Raw genomic sequence first — 6547 nt, forward strand, 5'->3', positions numbered from 1 at the left:
GCCTGCCGGCTTAACTGTAGCTAACAGTTAAGGTGCGGGATTGTCAGTCCCGTATAGATCTATACACAAGTGTCACACTCTCCCTCCAGGAGACTCTGGTTATAATTTCAGGGCTTTCGTTGGTACTTAGATAAGTACTTGAAGTTTGTCTCACAAAGCTATATTGACGGTTACGTGTAGAATAATGAAAAGTCATTTTTGTAATGAATAAACTGTATGTATGTTTCCTTTCATAGTGTAATCGTAGTGTAAATAATTATACTTTAATATAATTATTTTTTTACTGTATCCTTGTCTAGTATAATGATATGTCTCATAAACTATACCTATTATAGTTTATATGTTTGTTTTTGTATTGTTTCCCGACTTAGTAAAATAGTATGTAAGTTCCATAAACTATACCTATTATAGCCTATATGTATCGTCTGTATGTAATGAAAAACCTTTGTAATTTAACAATTTGTATAAACGTCAATAAAATATTTGAGAAAATACCCTTTTGCTCAACATGTTACAAAAGGGTTAAAGTTTTATAAAAATAAGTTTTATACTCATATATATATATATATATATATATATATATATATATATATATATGACATATATAATTAAGATTGAAAAGGCAGTCGGACAAATGATTCTACCCTAAGCCCACAACCAAACAAGGAACATGAAGTAAGACGGAAACACCAGTCCTAAGCCTGTTAAATCTTATATATATATATATATATATATATATATATATATATATATATATATATATATATATATATATATATATTGGGAGAAACAAAAGTTGAAATAATCAAAATAGTTTGATGTAGTTTGAAATAGTTTAAAATGGTTTGAAACAGTTTGAAATAGTTAGAAACAGTTTGAAATATTTTAAATCTTTACACAAGATTTCCTTGTATTGTACTTGTATTCCCCCCCCCCCTCCCCCTAAAACATGTAAAAGTAGGGGTATGAACTCACCTCGAATGTGTGTCCTCGTTTGGATCCAAAGTGATAACGATGATTCTCGGGTTAGGAATCGTGGGAATATTCGTATCCTAATAATAATTATACCCGATATCGTATTTAAATTAGCGAAATAATAATTTAAAGTGTTAGACAACACTAAATTATGTAAGAAATACTTACAAAAATTCCTAAGGATTTTTGAAGGTGTTCTTGGTGAAAACTTGAAGATTTGAAGATGGATATGAATGTTCTTGAGGAAATAAGGAGATTTGAAGGAATCTGGGTAAAATCTTATGAAGATATGCTGTTTATGGATGAGTTTTGAGAGAAAATTTGGGAAGGATTTCGGTGTGAAAAGTGAATTGTGAGGCTTGATTTCGGTTTTGTATATATATATATATATATATATATATATATATATACACACACACACACACATAGAAGTAGATTTCGGCCTTAATGAGCCTTAAACAAAGTGTTTTCAGTCCTATGGCTTGGTTCTTGGAGTGTCTTCGGTCCTATACTTCACATGGGGGGTTGATTTCGGTCTAAAAGGTGAACACAATTGAGATTTCGGTCCTATCTTCCACCATGAAGAGATTTCGGTCCTAGATTCCACCATGAAGAGATTTCGGTCACACTTGTGGTCTTGGTCCCCACAAAACCGAAAACTCAAAGTAGAATATATATTTATGGTTTTAGACTTAACCTTTTGACTTATGTTGACTTATATTAACTTAAATCAACATGGGTTTCTATATATACACACAATTATAAACTTATAAACATGCCCTCATGGCTATAGATAATAAAATGCAACAAAGTTACAATGTGGTTTCACTTATATTCGGTTAAGATTTAGACATTGCGTGATTTAAAATTTTCCAGTTGTCACACATACAAAATTATTCCTTTCAGACAATCAAGAATGGTAACTCTTCAAGAATGCGTCTACTTACAACACAACTATTGTATGCTTCCCAACGAGCACAAGATCAAAGAGAAGTTAAGGTGAATGTAACTAACAAAATTAACCAACTGAAATAAATACCAACCATACAAATTAAAGATTTACATGATTCCGCCATCAACCTGATATTGTACATCCATTTGAGAAGATGACTATATCTTTATTGAAGGAGGATCCAAATCAACATGAAAGTGAATAGCAATATATGAGGCTGGTATAAATATATTAGAAAAAGTGCGAAAACAAGGTTTCGTAATAAAAAATATGGAATTTTTTAAGGACCATGTATGTTCAATTTCAATATTGTTTGATCATTTATTTATGGGTTATTGAGAAAATCCATTTCAAATAATCCTTAAGGAACAATTTCTATTTTATGCACAAAACATAAAGTAATGTTTCCACAGAATATATGGATTGCAAGATTTCAAAAGAGAGTTCTAAATAAGGGAAACATGAGCATATGTGACCATCAATCCGAAAAATGGATAAAATCAACGAAAGCTATGAAATATGTAGTTATAAAAGGGTTCATGAAAAAAAACAGTGAAACAACTTCAGCCACTTGTCAAAGCTACCCAGACAGAAACATTGCCTCCAAGCTGTCAAGACCACTTAGGCTGCCAAGACAGTATGGCAACTTTGTCGTTATAAAGCTTGAGTTGTCCCAAGGAGACCCAAATTTACCTATTTATTCAACCTTGATTCCTTCTTATCATGTTTCTAGTACAATTCAGGTAATTTTTTTTATGTAGAAGTCTTTTAGTAATTTCCCCTTGGACCTCGCAAGGAAGCCCCTTGAACCCTTTATTTCGTCGTGTTCTAGATCGAATTCAACTTATATATAAGTGTGCACGCCTCACCATCCAACATGTAGATCACAATTAAAATTCCCATTCGATATTTGTGTTAATTTAAATTACAATAAGTGTGCTGTGACATTAAAATCAATGACAAAATATATTGGAACCGTATGCACCTCTAAATTTCCTATTAAGGACTGGTCCGTAAGTGGAGAAACCTAGGCGACCTCCCACGACCCAACTAGTTTGGGGGCCCCAAATTAATGTTGATCGTTTATATGGATTTCATCACATTCACAAAGGTATTGAGGTGCGAAAGTGTTGTAAGACTACGGGGGGTAGCCGTAGCATTCACTAGCGATCAGGTAGTATGGGAAGTGTTGTAAGATTGCGGGGGGTAGTCGTAGCATTCACTAGCGATCAGGTAGTATGGAAAGTGTTGTAAGACTGCAGGGGGGTAGCCGTAGCATTCGCTAGCAGCAGATAGTGCTAGAAGTGTTGTAAGTCTGCGGGTGTAGCCGTAGCATTCACCAGGTTGGCAGATGGTGTGAGAAGTGTTGTAAGTCTGCGAGTATAGCCGTAGCATTCACAAGGTTAGCAGATACGTGCTAGAGTGATGTAAGTCTGTGGGTGTAGACGCAGCATTCACTAGGTTGGTAGATAGCATGAGTGCGTTGTTAGGACGCGGAATGGACAATAGTACCCAACAGTTCGGGTGTAGCAGTGAGGATATGAAATCCACGGATTGGTTTATGGGTTTCCCCAGAGGGACTAGACCTGGTTAAGCCAGTGATAAGGCTGTAGGAACGTCATTACAGTTATGAGATCAAGGAAGCAATGGATTGCTTAAGGTTGCTTGTGATGTGAGGCTACAACTGGTCATGTAGCAATCACTTTCAGCCGTGGATTTGGTAACGACGGGATTCGACGCATGGATCCGATCGGTTGGATCAGAAGGTTGTTAGGGTCGCAGTGACATGATAACTGGTGGCAACTAGTTCCAGTGAAGGATTTCGTTCGAAAGTCGTGTGAGGCAACTATGTGGGAGTCCTTTAGCTCTGCTATCGGGTCGGAACCCGGTATGTCAGACGATTGGTGAACGATTTGAGACCTGGGAGGTCTCGGTAGATTTTGGAAAGCATCCATGTGGCATCATCTCGCTTCAGGAAGACCAGTGTTCAGATAGTTTCCGTGGTTAGGGCGGTATTGACGAGTTGGGTCTTCAAGCGTATGAGAAGTATCTAGATGTTGGAACCCCCAGATATCAGGAGTTGAATAGTTATATAAGAGACAAGCGGCTGGGCTCAACAATATGATTTGGTTAGAGAGGTCTGTCAAGGAGCAAGACCATCTCGAGACTTTAGGTTTCAGATCGAGTAAATATGATCATATTGCAAGGGATTCGTTTATTTTCAGGTTTCTTATTCATGCTGAAGAGTCTTTATGTGTTAGTAGATCTATGTGCGGGTATTGAGTATGATGCTATGCTATAGCAATCAGTAGGTCTGTCCCCAAGTATTGAACATTATGATGAGTATGCTGAAGACTTTGTATGGGTTTTGTTAGTTATATGATCATGCTCTGAGTATATAAGTGTTATGGGGTAGCAACTTGTTCTGCAAGTGGATAGAGCAGGGTGAGGTTTCAGCACTGTGACACTTGTTGGTGTTGTGAAGGACATTGATTAGGCCTTCTTGGGCAATGGAGGAGGTGAGTACCTCCAGGATGGAGTGCTGGACATCTGAAGTGACGACAGCAGTGTCGATAGGTTATCGGGAGCATTCCAGTCATGAGTTGAGGGCCGGAGAGGGCATACCAGACTCATGCTATGGGCTCAGAGGCAATCTAAACCTATGATGAGGACCATGTAAGGGTATTCCAGTCATAGGCTGTGGGCATAGAGATTGTGTTGGTTATGTCTCTTGTAGGAGCGCGTTCGGATTGGATGTATTATTGAGATTCGGGGTAGTTGCACTCGGTTCTGATGAATCAGAGGATGGTGGATGAGACGCAAGGATATATCCTTGGATCTCAAGTTATGAGTAGACCCGAGTTATGTTCATAGATGTATTCCAATCTAGGTTATTCCATCCTGAGGATGACCGGACCCTATGATTGATTGGACATGATATGTTTGGTATTCCAACACGAGGGTTGACTGGGCCAAACATGTGTGTGATACGAGGGTATTCCATCCTAGGGATGACTGGACCCGTCGTAGACATGCCTGGTATTCCAGCCCGAGGCTGATTGGAACAGGTATGAGAGTTCGTATTTGTTAGTCGGTTGTTCACGTGAGTCGTTTCGGGAACTGAAGGATGCATTATCCTGTCAGCACATAAAGGGTTCGCTTCAGGACAAGGGAAGTTGGGTTTCCGATATGTTGGATCATCGGGATTATTGCCAGGGTTGGCAAGGTGGCTTACAGACTAGAGCTACCGGAGGAGCTCAGTCAGATCCACAACACTTTTCACGTTTCGCAATTGTGAAAGTGCATTACGGATCAGGAGGCGGTGGTATCATTGGATGACATTCAGGTCGATGAGTGCCTGAATTATGTTGAGAGGCCCGTGGCCATTCTGGAAAGGAAAGTGAAGGTTCTACGGAACAAGGAGATACCTTTGGTAAAGGTACAGTGGGAGCACCGAAGATGGTCCGAGTGGACGTGGGAGCCGGAGGCAGAGATGCGGGAGCACTATCCGGAGTTGTTCACCGCGACAGACTTCGAGGACGAAGTCTAGTTCAAGTAGGGGAGAATTGTAACGCCCCGATTCTCAGATATTGATTTATGGTTATAAATTTTCATGATTTCAATGTCTACTCGACGAGTTGGTTGCCCTGACTCGTCGAGTAGCAGCGGGTTGGTCCACGTGTTTAAGTGACCTACTCGCCGAGTCCAAGATAGGACTCGACAAGTAGGAGTTGGATGATGAAACCCTAATTTCCGGGGTTTTGCACCCTATTTAAGGGATCATTAGCCTCCTATGGCCTCCTTACAGTCCCTTGAGAGCTCAGCAAACCCTAATACGTGTGTGTGCTCCATTTGTGTGTTTTAAGCTTTGGAAGAGGATTCTTGGTGAGAAGAACCTGGAGAACAAGTGACTAGAAGCAAGGAACATGTGGGAATCAGAAATCTACCTCAGTTAGCATCAATTGAAGGTATCAAGTCGTTATCTTGACCTCATTTCCTTCTAGATCTCATTTGGGTGAAGTTTTGGGCTTTTCTAGCATATTAGGAAGCTTTTCTTGTGTATGAGCTAAGATCTGAAGTTGCAACTTCAGTTCTGAGCTCTCTAGGGTCTCTAATGCCATAAAGCTTCCAGTTTTTGCAAGTATGAAACTCTCCCTAGGTGTAAAACCCCATTACAAGCTTGGATTTTTCATTTAGAGTCTTTAGAACCTTGCATGCACGTAAAGTTTGCAACTTTACGTGATAAACATGCCTTGGAGAATTGGATCTGCAATATGGAACCTTAACATGGCTTAAAAAGCATCTGAATGGATGAATGACTGAAGGGACTCGGCGAGTTGCATGGTCAAATCGGCGAGTCCGATGAAGATTGTCGTGCAAGAATTCTGCATGGACTCGGCGAGTCAGTGGGGTGACTCGGCGAGTCAACTAGGGTTTTCCCGACATTGGACACGCATGAACTCGGCGAGTTGTAGGGAAACTCGACGAGTCAGTGGGGGAATTCACGATTACTCGAATTCTGGAAGGACTCGACGAGTCGGTGACTGCACTCGACCAGTCGGGTCAACATGGACTGTTGACCTTGACCGTTGACTTTGACTTTGACCAAGGGTTGACTAT

The sequence above is a fragment of the Lactuca virosa genome, chromosome 4, assembly GCF_052849685.1.
Source record: "Lactuca virosa cultivar CGN04683 chromosome 4, Lactuca_virosa_CGN04683_v6, whole genome shotgun sequence".
In the NCBI taxonomy this organism is placed as follows: Eukaryota; Viridiplantae; Streptophyta; class Magnoliopsida; order Asterales; family Asteraceae; genus Lactuca; species Lactuca virosa.